Consider the following 23,384-nt stretch of genomic DNA (forward strand, 5'->3'; position numbering starts at 1 on the left):
TTTTAGTGTCCTTTTTAAGTCATTGGAGGGCAGCTAGCCCCCCTCATACACGCTTTAGTTCCTCCCCAAAGTTGTATCATAAAAATTTTGAGATAGTAAATTTGTTCAGCATATTGGAAAGATCTATTAACTATGCTTTTGGGGGTGACATGACTCCCCCCCTCTTCACAGCCCCCGGGGAAAGAGTTGTAAGTTAAAAAACACATTTTTCCTTCAGTATTGGTAATTAGGAAGTATACAGACATTTTTCTGTGGGAAAATTTTTACATGGAGAATTTTTAGTCGGGAGGGAGGTTTCGAGGTGTCATATTTTACAGTGAGAGAATTTGCCAAAATTCCTATTAGAAATTCATTTTATTTGTCTTATCTTCTCTTAGACAACTAAATTTTATATTTGGAGACATTGAAGTTAAATTTTAAGTAAATTGGCCCCTACCAGAGGAACTGCAAAGTAGAGTGTCGCCTGTATTTTTAAGTTGCTAGTTTAGAGCAAGAGCAATGTTGAGAGTGTCAAGAATAAAAACTATATGGGAACCAATTTTCTTGTAAGTTTCAGCTCATCCTGCCCAAGTTTATGCGAGGGTTTTAACTCAAGTGAAAAGTGAACATTATTTAAAAGCTTACTATATTAGGTAATGGTGATGTCAATTGTAAATTCCTTTAAAATGCACATTTTCATGTGTTTGTTTTGGAATTGTAAAATTCATTTTCATGAATATATTTTCATAGTGCCAGAAATTACGTATCAAAGCAAAAGAGATTTTACATTCCTGTTATCATATGCTCTGCTACCATTATTACATTTTCTTCAGTCAGTCACGTACAATGGATTTTATGCGTGTGTGAATTGTGGTTAAATGAGTAAAAACAATTTTATTTGATGATTTAAAACTGAACTGTCTCAAAATTCGGAAAAATTTAGGATATCGGAGGGGGAGAGGGAGGGTCATTATTATCCGTCATTGTTGCTTCTTTCCCCTCGCAAACAGTTTCTGTGGTTTATGTATGGTCTTTGATAGACAAAATAATTTATTAATTATCTGAAAAAACTGAACAAAGTGCTACCATAACTTGCACATTTCGCATTGGACATTCAAGTAAACAACAAAAACTGATAGCCAGTAATCAGACAAAGAATTGTAAAAAAGCCATTACATTTCTCTTTTTTTGCTAGAGATAGAGATGTTCAGTTTTAGTGAAACATACATGATTATAATAAAAGCTTTGTATTTTGGTGAAACAGAGTAGAATTTTCTTCCAAAATTTCAGGAAAGGGTGGTCCCCAAAAATGTTTTAGTATGCCTGGTTTGAAAACACTTAAAATTAGCTCGAGGTAAATTTTGTTTGAGCGATATGGCTGTTTTGTTAGTTGCTTGTGGTGCTGAACACTGATTGAAAACCTTGCCGATGCAAAGGATGTAAAATTTCAATGTCTGCAATCAAATTATTAAGTAAAACCATAGATTATCAATACTCTGGATGCTGGCTAGTTTCCTAGGAGATTTGCATATAGACCCTTTATCTTTGAGACTCTCAGTTGACGCTGAGGCTCACTTCTTTGTATATTCTTAATTCTTTTAATATACATTTAGAACTTAGAGGAAAAAGATTAAAAAGAATGTTTTTTTTTCTTTTGAAGTCAAAGCCCAATGGATCTTCTGTGTATTGCTGTACACAGGCTTTTTGGGGTAGACGATACTGTAAAAAAAATATCAGTTGTTTCATTTGTAGACTAATCTAAACAAATTTTTATTAAAAACTATGTTCATGTTTTAAGTAAACATGGGATATATGCTGTTGTCAGAGTATACATCTGACAGGTATTTGTTATTTCCTTTGAAGGGGCATGATTTAATGATCTTTATTTATAACTTTGTTTAGAGTAAGTAAAAATTTAAACGCCAAAATTTAGATAAAAATATTTAAACTTTGCACAGATATAATTCGTTTTGTACATCTTGTTACTTAGCTATTCAGCTACGCTTTGAAAATAGCAGCTGCAGCTGCTGTAGAGGGTTACTTTATGCATTTCCCAAGTGAGCTTTTTCGTAACGTTTGGTCTTTATGCTCCTGATTTTTGAAATGAACGGAAACATTTTTAAAAAACGCATCAAAATTTTTATTATGAATGCATGATACTTTATTAACAAACGAACTTTCACAACATCAAACTGCTGAATTTATCGCTTTTTCTCAGGTAAAAATAAAACATAACATTGTCGGTGCATCATTAACATTGTCAGCACATCTTGTTTTGTTGTCAGGATGATCAACATATAACATTATAAGAACATTGTTGCTCTTCTTCATGTACAATATAAAAACATACAACGATTGTCCCGATTGGTCTGTCATTTAAGAACACTAACAGACAAACTGACACTTTAAAGGATAAAATAAGATTTCCATTTATTTAGGATTTCAACACACGCCGGCCCGAAGCTCTTTCTGTAACGCTCAGTTCGTGCATTGACATGACTTAATACCGGTCTTTGAGCTCTTGATCGAAGTTGGACAAAAATATTAAGAGGGGATTCAAATCCCTAACTCAAAACTGGATACGGTCTTGCCTGGAAGTTTAAGTCAATCAGCAAAAATAAAATTTACCTATCTCGTTTGAGAAAGCGAGACATATGATATAGTGTAATTCTATTTTTGAATCAGAAACTAGATTAATTTGACTCATATTGTCTGGTATGCTCCTGAGCCTTTCGCCACTGACCTTAGCCCGTTTAATATCCTTATAACTTATATCCGTCCTTAGCCTCCCGTCGTGCTTAGGGCATAAGAGGAAAGTCACTAGTTCTCCCTCATCAATGTAGCTGACCAGACATCCTCCCATTTGGGCTGTTTAAAATTTCTGAGGTCAGATCGGCAACGGCATTGTGGGTTGTTTTCGGGGCATCTCCTTCTTCTGTGGTAAGGGAATCCTCATCGAAAAAGAGAATTAAAGCTATTTTTTTTATATTTTCTTTTGCTAGGTCTTTTTCGCAAGAAAGTTCCTTTCCTCCTTGGAAAACTACTTTCCATAAAATATCTTCTCCCAAACCGATTCTTAAAAATAAGTTTCGGTTTCAAGTGACATTAAAATTTGCTAAATATTCTCCCCGATGATTGATTGGTTATATTGTAGAGCATTCTTAAAGTATCAACCCCGTAAAATAATTGACCATTTATCCGCAGTCAGCTTCATAATTCTAAAGGCAGCATCAATGTTTCACACATTGTATGTCATTTACGCGCGAGTGATTTAGATTCTTTTTGATTTATCAGACTATTTGTCTTACTGGTTTTCTAGCATACTCTCTTAATTTGACTCCAAAATCCGATGTTCTGGTTCAAAATACAGCCCATTAGACTCGTGATGGAGTATTATTGTAACAATATATGACTTGCCTTATGGTCTAATTTTCGTCATTAAGTTGCGGGCCTGACGAGAGTGGGCCGAAACCTCGAAGGTCCTGTGTAAATTTCTCAAGTGAATTTTTTAGCTTTCTTTGGTGAAAACAGTTTTTTTTTTGTAGTAAGAAGATTGAAGCAGAGAAATCCCGAAAGTAAAATTTGTTTATAATTTGAATTAAATCTATAATAAATCTTTGTGTTTGATGATTTAAAAAGTTTCCCGCCAAAATATGCACCCTTTCTGGATAAATTTGAGCCGATTATTGAATATTCCGAACTGTACCATTTAGTTCAAGTATATATCTAGCTGTATGTTTGTATACTGTCTTGGTTTGTTATTCAGGGCCTGGAAACGTTAAAAAATGTAGTATTTGAAATCCGAAACCCAAGAACCCCTGCACAATTGTATGCAAGCCATAAGTAATAGCCATAAGTAAGTGCCTATATTACGTATGTGAGACCTTTACTCGAATGCGCCGTCGCTGTCTGGAGACCTTTTGTCCAGAGCACCCACTACCTTTGCGATGACCTTGAATCTTTGCAGAAACGAGCTGTTAACATAATCGTTGGTAACAGAAGTGACGACTACAACAAACTCTTGCAAGAACTGAACCTTGAATCTCTCAGCGACAGACGATTATCACTCATCATGTCCCTCGGCAAGTCACTGCTATCTTCGCCCCATCACAGACTGATCCTCCCACCTGATGCTCCTGTTAACCAAAGAACCAGATCCCAGTCAAAGCTACAACCCCCAGTCTGCAGGACCAACCGCTACAAAAACACGTTTGTCCCCTTTTTCGTAGAAGCATACAACAAGACTTAGTGTTATTTGTATTCGCGTGTTAGTGTTCTTATACTGTTATTTGTATTTTTTTTCCATATTGTTGTAAAGACGACATAAATTAGCCATAGCTACACTGTTCGATCTTAATAAACCTATGCCTATGCCTATATCTATGTCTAAGTAATTACAAGAGGGGGTAAGGGGATTATTATGGTCTGTTATTTGCTTCCCCTATCACGAGACTCTTTTAGCACTTGCCATTCCCGTTTGCAGATAGTGTCACTGTAGGAAAGAGGAAATTCATTGGCTTGAAAACTGTAGCAACCATATGTTTGTATCCGCTGTTGTGATCACTAGCATCATTTCTCTCGCCTTCTTAATTTCCTATTCTGTCAGTTCTTCACTTTTTGGGCTTTCAATAGATATAACATCGTTAGCTTATAAAATAAAATGCATTTACATTAGAATACATAATAGAACAAATTTACAAAACAATTCAGGATAACTCCTGTTCATTTCAAATGCTTTGTTCTCTTCTCGTCGAAAAAAAACCTCTGGGTATTATTTTTAATTGAAAAAGGAACGTATTATTTTCTCAGGGGCAAATGAAAACTGTTATGGGAATGTAAATAACCTTACAAGTATCTTTTTAATTTTTTTGTCTTTTTGTAGTCGGCAGGATCTGTGGAATGTGTCCCTAGCTTTGGCAAGTATCATTAAAAAACCTCATTTTAATATATGTAAGTCTCATACGTATTCAGAAATATATAACTACCCCATTTGTTGTTCTGATTTCATTACTCCAAAAATATGGATTTCTCGTGGATAAATATGAATCGGTAATAAAGGGTCTTTAAACCACATAATTACAATCAAATATACATAAAACTGCATATGTTTTATTTATTGTTAGGACCATTGGTCCTAGTTTGTTTCAGATAAATGTCCTTCTCAGATTCTTTTCTTTCGGTCCCTTAATTATTCTTTTCCTCAAGGAATAATTATCAATTTTCCTTTAATTTTGGTGGCACCATTTTATGTCCTTTTATAACTGCGTAGTTGGTTAAACAGACCACGAGGCATTAAGTGCGCAGCTGGGGATGATTGACCAGTAATTAGTAATCCCTTGGATTTGCTGGAAAAATTCACCCACCACCCCACCACCCATCGCAGGCACGCGGCCGGCTGAGCGAGCTGGGGAAAATATGGAAGTGTGATTTAGTTAGTTCCTTTTTTGTAGCGGGACTGATTACAGTAATATTTTTTATACTATATAATATTTGACTTTTTAGCCTATGTAGAGTCCAAGGAGATAGTTAGAAATATTACCGGTAACCCCTGGGACCATTCGATCACGCTATCGTACCCTAAGGCAGGGTATATTGTAAATCGGACACTGACATACACAATAGAAAAGGAACCGTTGGGGTAGCGCGAGAATCCCACTAACATTTGGGCCGCCAAGGGTTCTCCCCTCAAGTAAGCGGCATAGCAACCTTCTTGCACCATTTTTGCACCAATAAGTGGTGACCCCTGTACTTTAAACCCCCAATAAGTGGTATCAGCAAGAAAAGGTCCTATCAGTAAACCTGATAGTAAAAGAATTCCGCATTTTCGAAGAGACAAGTTGAGTTAGCGTATATAGTAGCCTATTGTGGCTACATATTTAAAAAAAATCGCAAAGAAATTTTTTTTATGTGGGCTGTGCCTAGTTAAATAATAATAAGTAATAAAATTGAAGAATCAATATAACACGCTAATAATTAACTTGTGAGACAAAGGAGGCTGCGGTACCCACATAAAATCTGCAAATTAAAACACGTAAAATTTTCACGAAAGGATAAAAAAAGACATTGATAAAAGAATTTTCATTTGGACGGAAGACGTTAAGTAAACCTTGAAATAATGGCGGACAAACGAAGAATTCAGACAAGATCTACCGGGATAAAACAAAAATTGTATTCAGACGCATCGCAATTATGTGCGACTCCCGCTGGAAATACCCTAAGAAAAACACCATCAGATAGAACCTTATATCACTCAGGGGGTGAAATAGAAGAGATTTCTGAGACGTGTGAAGGGGAAATCTTCAAAACAAAATTAGTAATTGAGCGATCTCCGGTACAAACCATGGAAGAAGAAAAGAGTTTAAAGCAAATTCAGAAAGACCTATTCCCAGATAGAGAAACCCAGACAAAAGAAACAGTGGCGATAATACATGAAGAAAAATCATTACACGAAAGTACGAATAAAACGAAACCAATTCACCCTTCAGATGAAGTACAAAATGTAAAAGAGTTGAGGGTAAAAGAAAATATAATTATAGAACGAACAGAAACAAAAAGCGAATTAAGAGGATATAAAAACAGATAGAATCATAGTAGGCCAAGTAGCACTGGTAGTAGAAGCTCCATTTCCAGTAGGGGCTCGCGAAAAAGTACCAGAATAGATATGACACAACAACTATTAAATTTCATGGAGAATGACATATTAGCCAGAGAACGAAAAGAGGAGGAAGATAGAAAAGAAAGAGAGAAAGAGAGAATAGCTAGAGAACGAAGAGAAGAGGCAGATAGGGAGGATAGAAGAGTTTTAGTAGGAGGGTGTTGGGGTTCCACCCCTGTTTCTTTTCCTTTCAGATAAATGACCTGTTTTTGTTCTGATTACATTTGCTTAGATTTGACTATAGTATAATTCTCAATGACAATTTTAAAGTCTCGCTACTAAGCTATAGTTGTGTTACAATAAGTAAGCTTTGAAGTAAGTTCTATTTTTGTACTTCCTGGTTTGGGGTCATTGAAAGATAAAGCTAAGAGACTAGAATTGGGTTTGAATGGGGATGGAGATGATTGACTGGGCCAATCATCAACAGTTGTGTACAAAATATTATTTTGATTTAGTCTGCGTTTAGACCCTTTACGGGTAGATATATTTTTGTGGGATTATTGTGACCCTTTTGGAAGAATACAAGTAAGTTATTTTCTACAAACTGTGTAAATGTTTCCGTAACCCAGGCAGGGTAGGAATAGAGCTACGAGGTACCGTCATTATTATATTGACAGGGAGGTTTGTTACCTCCAAAGAGAGAGTTAGAGATTTTCTAGCCGTAACCCAAGGCGGGTACACTTGGCTTTAAAAAGTGGCCATTTGACCACTTGATCACGTTATCAAACCCTGGGACAGGGTATACTGTAAATAGGATAGTACCAAACCCGATGTTTGCAGAACCGGTGTGGTAGACGCGGGAATCACATTATAATTTTGGACCGGGGATTTCCCCTCCAATAAGTGGTGACATCCGTATATTACCACGCCAGTGGCGTTGTGGCCTACCGGTATAACATTGGTGGCTAAACACCACGAACATTGGTGGCAGCAAGTCTTACATGCCCGATAGATACGGAACCGTTGGGGTAAGAGCGGGAATCTCACTAACATTTGGGCCGACAAGGGGTTCTCCCTTTCGATTAAGTGGCATAGCAACCTTTTTGCGCCATTTTTGCACCAATAAGTGGCGACCCTCGTACTTACACCCCAATAAGTGGTAGCTAATTACCCAAATAATTGGCGCCAGCGGTAATAAAATACCACAAACATTGGTGGCAACAGGAAAAGGAGCTTTCAGTAGCACTGATAGTAAAAGAATTCCGCGTTTTCGAAGAGACTAGTAATTCAGCCTACAAGAGTAGCCTATTGCGATTACATAAAAAGAAAATACGGGATCAATTAATAGGATTATGAAGATCTATTATGGGCTGTGCCTTGTTAGATCATAATTGAAAAATTTACGGATCAATATATCACGCAACTAATTAGTGTACAAAAATATAAGGCTAATTGATGCGCAGCAATTTTTTGCGAGAGACCGGAAGTTACATGGATAAAAGAATTTTCATTTAGACTGAAGAGGTAATTTCATTTAACGGAGTTTTGAAATTATGTCGGACAAAGATAAGATTAACTCAATACCGAGAAGGGCGAGTGAAACCCATAGAAAAAATGGGAAAATAGAAAGAAAGGCTAATATGGAGGGCTTTGAGAGAGAGCACCGAGAATATGAGGGAAAAATACAGGCTGAAAAAGATGAAATTGGAAAGAATAGAAAAGAGAACGGAAAGGCTAGAGTAGCCTATAACAAAAGAGACAATACGGATATAGAAAAAACAGATTCAGAAAATGAATTAAGAAGAAATAATGACAGACGAAATCAAAGTAGTCCGAGTAGAAGGAGCAGTGTTGAATCGAGATCCAGCAAGGGCTCGCGAAAATATACTCAAATAGATATGAAACAACGTATATTAAATTTCATGGAGAAAGTGAGGATAGACAGAGAACAAAGAGAAAGAGATAGACAAGAAAGAGAAAGATAGACAAGAAAGAGAGAAAGAGAGGATAGCTAGAGAGCAGAGAGTATTAGAATAGATAGAGAACGAAAGGAGGAGGAAGATAGAGAACAAAGAGAAAGAGAGAGAGTTTCCAAAGAAAAAAAGGAGGAGGCAGACAGAGAAAAAAGAAAATACATAATGGAAATGATTGCAGGGAAAAATTTTCAAACGTATAAGAGACCCGCATGGGTTAGAAGCCCGGAAAAATATACAACTTCGCTGACTACGGGGGAAGGTGGACCGGCCCATAAAACAAATTGGGAGGCTGCACCGCCCTGTCGGAAAAAAGAAATGCTTGGTACTCAAAATGATGATAATCTGGAAAAAATTGATTTCTCGGAGCCTTTTTCTAAAAATTGCCATAATAAAGATGAGAAAGTAACCTACAAAAGAACAAATTGGGCTATAGCACATAATGAAGGGAATATTGACGAGTTTGTGAAATCACATAAAATAGAAGGAAAATTAAACGGAAAATTGACCGAAATGGTAATTGACTCAGGGAGTGAGCAAACTTTTGTGCGAATGGACCTAATTAATAGAACGGAGATAGACCATAAAAATAAGATTACAACATTATTTTATTATGGAGACAAGCGCCCGTGCCCGTCTGCTTGGGTAAGAATAGAAATTGCAAAGAAAGACGGTACGGTCCAGAGAAAAACGATAAAAGTAGGCTTAGTACCTACGCTAGCAGTGGATGTTTTAGTAGGAGGAGACTTTGGAGATATCGGAAATCAGAAATCCAAATTTCCAGAAAATGGAAAACTTGAGAACACTTTTAACAAATGTGAGACGCCGAAAAATGTTTGCCAGAATGAAGTGCTGATTTTACCAGAGAAAAAGGAGACGAAACTAATTGTACGCGCTTTTCCTCGCAAAGTTCGGGAAATTTTAGTACAATATGAAAAAATAAATGTCGGAATTCAGTTCCCATTTGATAACGAAATATTTGTTTCAGCGGTAAAAGTAAAGAGAACTAAAACAGAGAAAAGAGATATTAAGAGGAGCTACAATGAAGTAATGGAGTTAAAGGTGGTGGACACTGGAGTCCAAATCAGATTTAACGATGATTTATTATCTTACGCGAAGGAAAAAATTGAGAAAAGTGAAAAAGAACAAATAAATGCAAAAAAGAGACAAATTTGGAGATTCAGCCTGAAATGGCGAAAACTAAAAAATGTTGGATGGGCTGTACCTTGATAACATAAATAATAGGGAGGAAAAGAGGTCCAAGACCCATGGGAAAAAAACAAGATGGTTACAAAATAGAGATGAACGACCTACAACGGGTTGGAGAAAAGCTGGGAGATATGGAATGTTGGGTTGGATCGGAAAATCTTGGAAGGAAATCTGAGATTGGTATTATCAACTCAAAAGATATGTCGATCCTTTATGAGGAGGAGTAATCACTTGGGGAAGATCCCCTGCGGGAAGTCGCGAAAAATAGCCCTTTTCCTCAATGCACAACTGGCGGACAAGTTGTGATCCCTTTACAGAGATTTTGCCTCTCTGATCTGAAGTCCTTGGAGGATACTTTCTCCCAGTCACTTCATACTTCACCCAAACCTTTGTCCAGTAACCCTATTCATAGTTGTTATTCTTCATGGGAACCGACAATTATTTCCGGCAAATTGTATTCGGTCGGAGATATATCCAAATTTCATCTTCAATTAGTATCAACGCATATTCTGCATTTGATTATCCCAGGGGAGGGAACCCAGAAAAAAGGCGATTCATTGTTTGCTCAAAATTTTACTTCATTCCCAGTACCCTTATCGTTTTCACAGGCCTTTGCATTTTCGGCCTTATATTATTTGAAATTATGCCAAGGGGAATTTATTTTTTATTGAGATGTGTTATTTTTCCACAGATGGAAATTAAGAGGCTAGTGCCGCCAATTTTTCATGATGGCTGGCATCATCATATGTGCCATCAACTGATTCTCAGCTCCTCTCAAATGTAAATTCGTGAGAGTTAGAAAATTATTTGTTTTTGATTGTGCTGCGCACAATCATTGTCTACGAATCTTAGGGACTTCAACTTTCAAAACCAAATGCGGATGCTATACGATTTAGACCATGGTGGTCCTACAGTAAAGACGTTTCGATGACAACCGATCCAGAGCCAAGCGGTGGAAGTAGTAGCACAGACACTGGTGGAAGAAAGAAGGCAAATGGATTTTGTAAAGTTGAAGTTTAGTATTTAGGTTTGTAAGGGTGGACCAAGGTAGCGCGTGGGCGGTCATTTATCTTACGGGGGGAGGTGATGGGGTTCCATCCCTGTTTCTTTTCCTTTCAGATAAATGACCTGTTTTCGTTTAATTAAATTTGCTTAGATTTGAGTATAGTATAATTCTCAATGACAATTTTAAAGTCTCGTTACTAAGCTATAGTTGTTTTGCAATAAGTAAGCTTTGAAGTAAGTTCTAGTTTGGACTTCCTGGTTGGGAGTCATTGTAAGATAAAGCTAAGAGAGTAGAATTGGGTTTGAATGTAGATGGAGATGATTGGCTCGGAAAAGCGAAGGTCCACCCCTATGAAAAGTTGTGTACAAAATATTATTTTGATTTAGTCTGCGTTTAGACCCCGTTCGGGGAGATAAATTTTTGTGGGATTATTGTGACCCTTTTTGAAGAATACAAGTAAGGTATTTGCTACAAACTGTGTACTAGTTTCCGTAACCCAGGCAGTGTAGGAATAGAGCTACGAGGTACCGTCATTATTATATTGACAGGGAAGTTTGTTACCTCAAAGGAGAGAGTTAGAGATTTTCTAGCCGTAACCCAATGCGGGTACACTTGGGTTTAGAAAGTGGCCATTTGACCACTCGATCGCGTTATCATACCCTGGGACAGGGTATACTGTAAATCGGGTAGTGCCAAACCCGATATTTACAGAACCGGTGTGGTAGACGCGGGAATCCCAATATAATTTGGGGCCGGGGCTTTCCCCTCCAATAAGTGGTGACTACCGTATATTACCACGCCAGTGGGCGTAGTGGCCTACCGGTATAACACTCGTGGCTAAACACCAGAAACAGAGGGGACTCTGGGGATATCGAAAATCTCCTATCGTTAAAAGCGACTTCTTTAACACTGGGAAAAATTACAAAATTACACTACGACGGAAAAATATACAACTCCGTTGACTGCGGGGGAAGGTGGACCGGCCCAAAAGACAAATTTGGAGGCTGTGCTACCCTGTCGAAAAAGTGAAATACTTGATACGCGTGTTTGAAATATGGATAATCCACAGAAATGGGATGCAGAAGTAAACAGACAACATAATATTGAAAACAAGACGCGCGAATTTGATTTTTCACGAAAATTTGCAGATAATAGAAAACTTGAGAACACTTTTAATGAATGTGAGACGCTAACAAGTAAAGGCCAGAATGAAACACTGATTGTACCAAAGAAAAAGGAGACGAAATTTTTAGTACGCGCTTTTCCTCGCAAAGTTTGGGAAATTTTAGTACAATATGAAAAACCAAATGTCGGAATTCAGTTCCCATTTGATACCGAAATATTTGTTTCTGCGGTAAAAGTAAAGAGAAGTAAAAGAGAGAAAAGATATATTAAACGGAGCTACATTGAAGTAATGCAGTCAAAGATGGTGGTCACTGGAGTCCAAATCCGATTTAACGATGATTTATTATTTTACGCGAATGACAAAATTGAGAAAAGTAGAGATGAAAAGAGGAGAGTAAAAAAGAGACAAAATTTGGGGATTCAGCCTGCAGTGGCGAAAAAAAAAATGTTGGATGGGCTGTGCCTTGATAACGTAAATAATAAGGGGAAAAAAGAGGTCAAAGACCAATGGGGAATAAAACAAGATGATTACAAAATAAAGATAATGGACCTACAACGGGTTGGGGGAAAGTTCGGAGATATTGAATGTCAAGTCGGATTGGAAAAACTTGGAAAGGAATCTGAGATTGGTATTATCAACTCAAAAGATATGTTGATCCTTTATGAGGGGGAGGAATCCCTTGGGGAAGATCCCCTGCGGGAAGTCGCGAAAGATAGCCCTTTTCCTCAATGCACAACTGGAGGACAAGTTCGGATCCTTTTACCGAGATTTTGCCTCTCTGTTCTGGAGTCCTTGGGGGATACTCTCTCCCAGTCACTTCATACTTCACCCAAACCTTTTTCCAGTAACCCTATTCATAGCTGTTATTCTTCATGGGAATCGACAATTATTTGCGGAAAACCATATTCAGTATCTAAGTTGCATCTTCAATTAGCATCAACGCATTTTCTTCATTTAATTATCTCAGGGGAGGAAACCCAGAAAAAAGGCGATTCATGGTTCGCTCAAAATTTTACTTCATTCCCAGTACCCTTATCGTTTTCACAGGCCTTTGCATTTTCGGCCTTGGATTATTTGAAATTATGCCAAGGGGCAATGTACTTTTTTATTGAGATGTGGGGTTGTTTCCTCGGATGGAAAATTAAGAGGCTAGTGCAGCCAATTTTTCATGATGGCTGGCATCATCACATGTGCCAGAAACTGGTTGTCTGCTCCTCTCAAATGTAAAATCGTGAGAGCGAGAAATTTTTTTCTGTTTTTGATTGTGCTCCACACAATTATTGTTTATGAATCTTGGGGACTTCCACTTTCCAAACCTAATGCGGATGCTATACGATTTAGACCTCGGTGGTCCTACAGTAGAGACGTTTCAATGACGACCGATCTAGAGCCAAGCGGTGGAAGTAGTAGCACAGACACTGGTGGAAGAGAGAAGGCAAATGGATTTTGTAAAGTTGAAGTTATGTGTTTATGTTTGTAAGGGTGGACCAAGGTAGCGCGTGAACAGTCATTTATCTTACGGGGGGAGGTGTTTGGGTTCCAACACCACCTTGTTTCTTTTCCTTTCAGATAAATGACCTGTTTTCGTTCTAATTACATTTGTATATTTTATTTTATATAGTATAATTTATTTATATAATAGTATAATTTATTTAATAGTATAATTTTAATGACAATTTAAAAGTCTCGTTGCTAAGCTATAGTTGTGTTGCAATAAGTAAGCTTTTAAGTAAATTATATTTTTGTACTTCCTGGTTTGAGTCATTGAATATAGGGCTGGGAAGGTAGAATTGGTTATGAATGGGGATTGAGATGATTGGCTGGGCCAAGCGAAGGTCCACCCCTATGAGTAGTTGTGTACAGAATATTATTTTTAATTTAGTCTACGTTCAGACCCCGTTCGGGGTAACATATTTTTGTTTTATTATTGTGACCGTTTGGAAGAATACAAGTAAGGTATTTTCAACAAACTGTGTACTAGTTTCCGTAACCCAGGCAGGGTAGGAATAGAGTTACGAGATACCGCCATTATTAAATTGACCGGGGGGTTTGTTACCTCCAAGGAGAGAGTTAGAGATTTTCTAGCCGTAACCCAAGGTGGGTACATTTGGCTTTAGAAAGTGGCCATTTGACCACTCGATCGCGTTATCATACCCTGGGACAGGGTATACAGTAAATAGAATAGTACCAAACCCGATATTTGTAGAACCGGTGTGGTAGATGTGGGCATCACATTATAATTTGGGGCCGGGGCTTTCCCCTCCAATAAGTGGTGACACCCGTATATTACCACGCCAGTGGCGTTGTGGCCTACCGGTATAACACTGGTGGCTGAATACTACGAACATTGGTGGCAGCGGTGTGAATGAGTAATCAGTAATGCTCGGCGATGAAAATTGAAGATAATATAATGAATAATTGAATGAATAATGCTCGACGATGAGGGATGAAGATAATATTGAAGACTGGAAAGACAAGGCTTCAGTAAAGGGATCACAATTGAAGAAAAGGACGATCTTTCATGTTTTCCCGCAGGGGATCCTCCCCAAGGGATTCTTCCCCCTCATAAAGGAACAAACCCTCTTTTGAGTTAATAAAACCATTCTCAGATTTCTTCCCAATTTTCTTCAATCCAACCCACAAATCAATGTCTTCCAATTTTTCCGTAATTCGTTGTTGACAAGTCAATTCTATGTCATGGGTCTTCTTCTCCCTTCTAAGTTTTTTCGTCTTATTGTAATTTCGTAATTTTCCCAGTGGATTTTGGACCTCTTTGTTCCCTCTATTATTTATGTTATCAAGGCACAGCCCATCCAACATTTTTTTATTTTTCACCACTCAAGGCTGAATCTCCAAAGTTTGTCTCTTTTCTGCATTTCTTTGTTCTTTTTCACTTTTCACAATTTTTTCCATCGCACAAAATAAATCATTATGAAATTTGAACTGGACTCTAGTGTCCACCATCTTTGACTGCTTTTCTTCATTGTAACTCTGTTTAATATCTCTTTTCTCCCTCTTAGTTTTCTTTTCTTTTGTAGTAGCATTAAATAAATCGTCATGAAATCTGAATTGGACTCCAGTGTCCACTATCTTTGACTGCATTTCTTTATTGTAGTTCCATCTTGCATCTTTTTTCTCTCTTTTAGTCTTATTTACTTTTACCACAGAAACAAATATTTTGTCATCAAATGGGAACTGATCTCCGACATTTGGTATTTCATATTTACTAAAAATTTCTGACACTCTACGAGGAAAAGTGCGTAAAATAATTTTCGTCTCCTTATTCTCTGGTACAATCAGCGCTTCATTTTGGCTTGTACTTGTTAGCGTCTCATATTCATTAAAAGTGTTTTCAAGTTTTCCGTTTTCTGGAAATTTTCCCGAAAAATCATTCTCGCGCGTCTTTTTTTCAATATCTTGTGGTCTTTTTACTTCCGCATCCCCTTTTTGTGGATTATCAACATTTTGAACCCGAGTATCAAGTATTTTGTTTTTCTGACAGGGTGGCACAGCCTCCTGATTTGTTTTATGGGCCAGTCCACCTCCTCCCGTAGTCAACGGAGTATTATATTTTTCCGTCGTAGTGTAATTTTGTAATTTTCCCACTGTTAAAGAGGTCGCTTTTAACGATATGAGATTTCCAATATCTCCAAAGTCTCCTCCTACTAAAACATCCACTGCTAGCGTAGGTACTAAGCCTACTTTTATCGTTTTTCTCTGGACCGTACCGTCCTTCTTTGCAATTTCTATTCTTACCCAAGCAGGCGGGCATGGATGCTTGTCTCCATAATAACATAATTTTGTAATCTTATTTTTATTGTCTATCTCCGTTCTATTAATTAGGTCAGTTCGCACATAGGTTTGGTCACGGCAGGAATCAATTGCCATTTCAACTAATTCCCCGTTCAATTTTCCGTATATTTTATGCGACTGTGCAACTGCGTAATTTTTTCCTTATTATGGGTCATGGCCCAGGCTCTCCTTTTAAGTGGTTTTTGGTCATGTTTACTGGGGTAGTTTCTTGCTATATTCCTCGTGGTGCCACAGTTATAGCAAGTTAGTTCTCCTTGCGCTGTGTTATAGTATCAATTTGTGTTATGCTCTCTATATTGAAATATGTCTGTCTCCTCAACTTCCTCTCTTATTTCGGTCCACCTGTTTGCCATTTCTGCCATTTCTTCGCTTGTTTTGGGGTTCTTTTCTTTCAAATATATTTTCAATTCTCTGTGGGTATTTTCTAAAAATTGTTCCATTAATGTTTTATCTATTATTTCCTTTATCTTTTCTTTTATTTCTTCCAGGTCTTCTAAGATTCTATAGTTTTCTAACTCTAGCCATATCTTTCAATTTGTACCCAAATTCTTTATAAGTTTCGTTGTCTCGTTTTCTTTCGCTTCTAAATTTGCTTTGAAAGTGCTCGGGGGAGAGTTGAAACTTTTCAAAAATGGCTTGTTTTAGTCTTTCAAAATCTTTTGAGTAGTCCATTGGTAATGCTTTATGTGCAATTTGTGCTTTGTTATTAAGGAGGGGCTGTATTCTTGTCACCCAATTTTCTCTCTGCAGTCCGCTTAATTCCGCGTTTTTTTTTAAATTGTGTATGTAAAAATGTACATTTTCATTTTCTTTCATTGGTTGAAGGTTTACTGCCTGCATTACCTCTATTGTAGACGATTTCTGAGACTCTTGGGAATTTCTCCCTGCAATCATTTGCATTAGTTCTCTTCTATCTTTCCAATCTGCCTCTTCTTTTCGTTCTCTAGCTATTCTCTCTTTCTTTTCTATTTTTTTCTTTTTCTTTTCTATTTTTCTCTCTTTCTTTTCTATCTTCCTCCTCTTTTCGTTCTCTGGCTAATCTGTCATTCTCCATGAAATTTTATAGTTGTTGTGTCATATCTATTCGGGCGCTTTTTCTCAAGTCCCTGCTGAAAATTGAGCTTCTACTACTGGTGCTACTTGGCCTACTATGATTCTCTCTGTTTTTATATCCTCTTAATTCGTTTTCTGATTCTGTTCGTTCTATAATTATATTTTCTTTTACCCTCAACTCCTCTACATTTTGTACTTCATCTGAAGGGTGAGTTGGTTTTGTTTTATTCATACTTTCATGTAATGATTTTTCTACATGTATTATCGCCACAGTTTCTTTTTTCTGGGTTTCTCTATCTGGGAATAATTCTTTCTGAATCTGCCTTCTATTTTTTTCTTCCGTGGTTTGTACCGGAGATCGCTCTATTACTGATTTTGTTTTGAAGGTTTCCCCTCCACACGTCTCAGAAATCTCTTCTATTTCACCCCCTGAGTGATATAAGGTTCTATCTGATGGTGTTTTTCTTACGGTATTTCCAGCGGGAGTCGCATATAATTGCGATGCGTCTGAATACGATTTGTGTTTTACCACGGTAGATCTTGTCTGAATTCTTCGTTTGTCCGCCATTATTTCAAGGTTTACTTAACATCTTCCGTCCAAATGAAAATCCTTTTATTAATGTCTCTTTTTATGCTTTCGTGAAAAATTGTTTCCTTTTGATTTGCCAATTCTACGTTGGCGGCGCAGCCTCCCTTGTCTTACAAGTTAACTATTCGCGTGATCATTTGATTCTTAAATTTTATTACTTATTATTATCCAACCAGGCACAGCCCAGACAAAAAATTTCTCTTTGCGATTTTTTTTTTTGTGTAACCGCAATAGGCTACTATGTAGGCTAACTCAACTTGTCTCTTCGAAAACGCGGAATTCTTTTACTATCAGGTTTCCTGACAGGACCTTTTCTACTGCCACCAATGTTCGCGGTATTTAGCCACCAGTGATATACCGGTAGGCCACAACGCCACTGGCGTGGTGATATACGGGTGTCACCACTTATTGGAGGGGAAAGCCCCGCATGGGATCTTCCCCAAGGGATTCCTCCCATGTTTTATTCACCATGGGTCTTTGACCTCTTTTTTTTACTTATTTGACTTTCATCCAGTTAAGATGGATTATTATTTAATGCTAAGAAGTACATAAAGCCATGTAACAATACTGCTGATCAAACGTTTTGTCGGATTGTTTGCCTCATTTAATTAGATTTTATTGATTTTAACAAATATTTGAATGAGTATAAAATCTGATTCCTGAATTTAGTTTCCTAAGTATTTTTGGACTGACATGTAGACCTTTTCAGGTACCTTTATTGGTCGACACCTTTTTTCTTACGACTTCGAAGAAGTATTAACATCTTTCTAACCATGAAACGGTTTCATTCAGCAGATGCTAAGTTAAAAGTGCAATATATTCTGTTTTGAAAAACCGCCCCATCTTTTATGTTGGTAGTCAAGAAGGCATTATAATGGCTCCCGAATTAACCAAACGTTTACACTGCAAATTGATTTGTTTTACTTTTATTGGAGAGTGATTGAAAGAGATTAATTTTTTAAGTTAAAGTTTAACTAAGAAATTAGAAAAATTAGTGGGGGACTCCAGTCGTAAGCTTTAGACATTAAACCTTAGCCCTATTTCAGTGTCGCCCAATAGCCCTAAAATTCATACAGAGAAATTCATCTTAAAAGCATATTGATATTTTGACGCAGCGGAATGAGTTTCGGAGAGAAAACGACTACATTTAAAAGGTCTTTCTTTTAAAAATGCGATGGAAAACGTTTGAATTCAGTTGAATAAGTGAAGACGAAAAACTTATCTTGGGTAACAAGAAGACAGGGCATTCCAAATACAGAAAATAATTTATGAGGTGTTTTCCAGAAGAATCGTCTTCGAGCTGTATTGGACACCCCTCTAACTGAGCTTATTTCAAAATTTAAGGTGTGTGAAAAATGTGGTTCTATCCTACTTTTTAGGGCTATAATGGAAGGTTGAGATGGCTGGGATACCTTCCGGGGGTGAAAGATAACGGATTGTCGAGTATCATTCTTTTTGGCCAGCCGTCTAGGGCCAAACTAAAAGCAGGTCTTCGCAGAATTGGATGGAAGGATGTTGTAAGGATTAATTTATGGGAAATTACAACTTCTTAAGAGAGTGCAAAAAGAGAGGCTTTAAATAGAGTTTGATGGAGAAGAAGCGCACGTAGCAATGTCTGCCTCAGGCGGTTTTTGAAGTGACTTTTTAGTAATAGCAGTAGTAGTTTTACATTTATATCGTGAAAATCGATAAGTTTTTCTCAACTAACTCGAATTTGAACTTTAAAATTTACCGAGGTATAAATGACAGAGCCATTAATAACCATTTGTTATTTGATACAATTTCTTCTTTTCCAGGTAATTTGCATTGGGATTAAAGTCATCAGCCCAGTTTTAGCATAACTGTTTGCCGCTTTGATTACGATGTCTTTTCTTTTTTCTTTCTGTTTTGTTCAGCCAATCTAAGCTGGGCCACGGTCAGTATGCTGACGTTTAAAGTGGTTAAAATCTTGTATTAATTTAATGACATTCTATTTAACATTAATTTTAGAATATTATGTTAAGACACTTTAGCGTGAAAATTATTAAATTTACTGAGCCCCAACATCGTTTTATTTTTAACTTAACTTTACATTATCTTGAAGATTTAGGTTCATGAAATTTATAAAGGCTTTTATCATAATAAACTTCTACTTTTACTGCAACTACCAAAAAGTCACTGTAATACCAGACTGCCAACAGCCAGCCCAGATGCGCACAATCTTGTACCATCCAAATCTATTTAAAACTTCCCTCTTTACCCTCTTTTTGCCTTTTCCCTTTTAGTAAAGAAAGAGAGAGACAGAAAAAGTTTTGCTTATGTCTTGTTGTCACGTAATAAAGCTTTTTGAATCCTAATAGGAAAAGAACTGCTGCCTTTGCTGATAACCGATTAGTTTAGGCTGCGTATAACAGTGGAAGCTCAGCACCATAGACGGTGGATGCCAAAGAGCGAGCAAGTTTAAGACATATAAGAGCAAATTTTGATCAAAGAAATGATAGTAAAAAATTATACAAACTACACAACGGAAACAAAAATCAAAAATGGTACAATAGAATAATAATCATAATTACAGAATAAAAAACAAATTGGAAAAAAAGATAATAATGATAATTAGACAAGAATACATTTTTAACTTTAGATGAGCAGTATTGTTTGTATGCATGTATGTATTTTATCTCGAAAACGGCTTCATGGTTTTTCTTTCTAAAAATTGGTACACTTACATTATCTAGGCCAGAAAAAACGAGTTACATAAATTCTGATTTTGGAACAATTCGTTTCTCCCTTCCAGCGCCCTTGAGATACCTTCATAAGTAATTTTCAAAGTAAAATTACGAGAAAAAACACCAGATAAACTGTTAAAATTAAATTTGACTACATTAACGTTATTTCTATTATTAACGTTTCAGATCCAAGTTACTTTTCTATTACATTAATTTAAGTTGATAGAGCAGATCAACTTAACTTGGAAAGCTGAATACCTTAGGGAAATAGTCAACCAAAAACATTACTATTTAGGACTGCATTTTTAGTAAACTAAGTTTGTTATTCTTTTCAATAGTTCGGGAGCACAAATTTACAAAATAATTAGGCTAAAAAATACACCCCCCCCCCCCTAAAACCTTTTAATGTAACTTTTCTAGACTTAGTTAAGTTTAGATACACTATTTTTTGCACAGTCAATTTGTTAATTGCTGTGCTTAAACTATACAACAGAAAAACAAACTTACTATTCTAAACATTCGGTCAGAAAAATATAGCATTATTTTAAGTTGGATATCATTCTGAGGTCAAGATCAAAGCTAAATTGATCTGTTCTGTTAACGTTCAAGGCTGTTAACATCAAACCCAATACAAAATCAACCCCGGATTGAGCGTAATTGAAACTTGAGCAAAAAAAGATTAAAGCTGGCTCACACCTAGGTCGAACTTTTCCATCGCATTTTTGAAAGAAAGACCTTTTAAATGTAGTCGTTTTCTCTCCGAAACTCATTCCGCTGCGTCAAAATATCAATATTCTTTTAAGATGAATTTCTCTGTATGAATTTTAGGGCTATTGGGCGACACTGAAATAGGGCTAAGGTTTAATGTCTAAAGCTTACGACTGGAGTCCCCCACTAATTTTTCTAATTTCTTAGTTAAACTTTAACTTAAAAAATAAATCTCTTTCAATCACTCTCCAATAAAAGTAAAGCAAATCAACTTGCAGTGTAAACGTTTGGTTAATTCGGGAGCCATTATAATGCCTTCTTGACTACCAACATAAAAGATAAGGCGGTTTTTCAAAACAGAATATATTGCACTTTTAACTTAGCATCTGCTGAATGAAACCGTTTCATGGTTAGAGTGATGTTAATACTTCTTAGAAGTCGTAAGAAAAAAGGCGTCGACCAATAAAGGTACCTGAACAGGTCCACATGTCAGTCCAAAAATACTTAGGAAACTACATTCAGGAATCAGATTTTGTACTCATTCAAATATTTGTTAAAATCAATAAAATCTAATTAAATGAGGCAAACAATCCGACAAAACGTTTGATCAGCAGTATTGTTACATGGCATTATGTACTTCTTAGCATTAAATAATAATCCATCTTAACTGGATGAAAGTCAAATAAGTAAAAAAAGAGGTCAAAGACCCATGGTGAATAAAACATGGGAGGAATCCCTTGGGGAAGATCCCATGCGGGGCTTTCCCCTCCAATAAGTGGTGACACCCGTATATTACCACGCCAGTGGCGTTGTGGCCTATCGGTATATCACTGGTGGCTAAATACCGGGAACATTGGTGGCAGTAGAAAAGGTCCTATCAGTAAACCTGATAGTAAAAGAATTCCGCGTTTTTGAAGAGACAAATTGAGTTAGCCTACATAGTAGCCTATTGCGGTTACACAAAAAAAATCGCAAAGAGAAATTTTTTATCTGGGCTGTGCCTAGTTGGATAATAATAAGTAATAAAATTTAAGAATCAAATGATCACGCGAATAGTTAACTTGTAAGACAAGGGAGGCTGCGCCGCCCACGTAGAATTGGCAAATTAAAAGGAAACAATTTTTCACGAAAGCATAAAAAGAGACATTAATAAAAGGATTTTCATTTGGACGGAAGACGTTAAGTAAACCTTGAAATAATGGCAGACAAACGAAGAATTCATACAAGATCTACCGCGGTAAAACACAAATCGTATTCAGACGCATCGCAATTATATGCGACTCCCGCTGGAAATACCGTAAGAAAAACACCATCAGATAGAACCTTATATCACTCAGGGGTTGAAATAGAAGAGATTTCTGAGACGTGTGAAGGGGAAATCTTCAAAACAAAATCAGTAATAGAGCAATCTCCGGTACAAACCACGGAAGAAAAAAATAGAAGGCAGATTCAGAAAGAATTATTCCCAGATAGCGAAACCCAGACAAAAGAAACAGTGGCGATAATACATGAAGAAAAATCATTACATGAAAGTACGAATAAAACAAAACCAACTCACCCTTCAGATGAAGTACAAAATGTAGAGGAGTTGAGGGTAAAAGAAAATATAATTATAGAACGAACAGAATCAGAAAACGAATTAAGAGGATATAAAAACAGAGAGAATCATAGAAGGCCAAGTAGCACCGGTAGTAGAAGCTCAATTTCCAGCAGGGGCTTGAGAAAAAGCGCCCGAATAGATATGACACAACAACTACTAATTTCATGGAGAATGACAGATTAGCCAGAGAACGAAAAGAGGAGGAGTATAGAAAAGAAAGAGAGAAAAATAAAAAAAAAGAGAAAAAAATAGAAAAGAAAGAGAGAATAGCTAGAGAACGAAAAGAAGAGGCAGATAGGAAAGATAGAAGAGAACTAATGCAAATGATTGCAGGGAGAAATTCCCAAGAGTCTCAGAAATCGTCTACAATAGAGGTAATGCACGCAGTAAACCTTCAACCAATGAAAGAAAATGAAGATGTACATTTATACATACACAATTTAAAAAAAACGCGGAATTAAGCGGACTGCCAAGAGAAAATTGGGTGACAAGAATACAGCCCCTCCTTAATAACAAAGCACAAATTGCATATAAAGCATTACCAATGGACTACTCAAAAGATTTTGAAAGACTAAAACAAGCCATTTTTGAAAAGTTTCAACTCTCCCCCGAGCACTTTCAAAGGAGATTTAGAAGCGAAAGAAAACGAGACAACGAAACTTATAAAGAATTCGGGTACAAATTGAAAGATATGGCTAGAGTTAGAAAACCTGGAAGAAATAAAAGAAAAGATAAAGGAAATAATAGATAAAACAGTAATGGAACAATTTTTAGAAATTACCCACAGAGAATTGAAAATATATTTGAAAGAAAAAAGCCCCAAAACAAGCGAAGAAATGGCGGAAATGGCAAATAGGTGGACCGAAATAAGAGAGGAAGTGGAGGAGACAGACATATTTCAATATAGAGAGCATAACACAAATTGATACTATAACACAGCGCAAGGAGAACTAACTTGCTATAACTGTGGCACCACGAGGAATTTAGCAAGAAACCACCCCAGTAAACATGACCAAAAACCACATAAA

The sequence above is a fragment of the Artemia sp. Qi Xiang Cuo genome, chromosome 18, assembly GCF_049724085.1.
Source record: "Artemia sp. Qi Xiang Cuo chromosome 18, ASM4972408v1, whole genome shotgun sequence".
NCBI classification, from domain to species: domain Eukaryota; kingdom Metazoa; phylum Arthropoda; class Branchiopoda; order Anostraca; family Artemiidae; genus Artemia; species Artemia sp. Qi Xiang Cuo.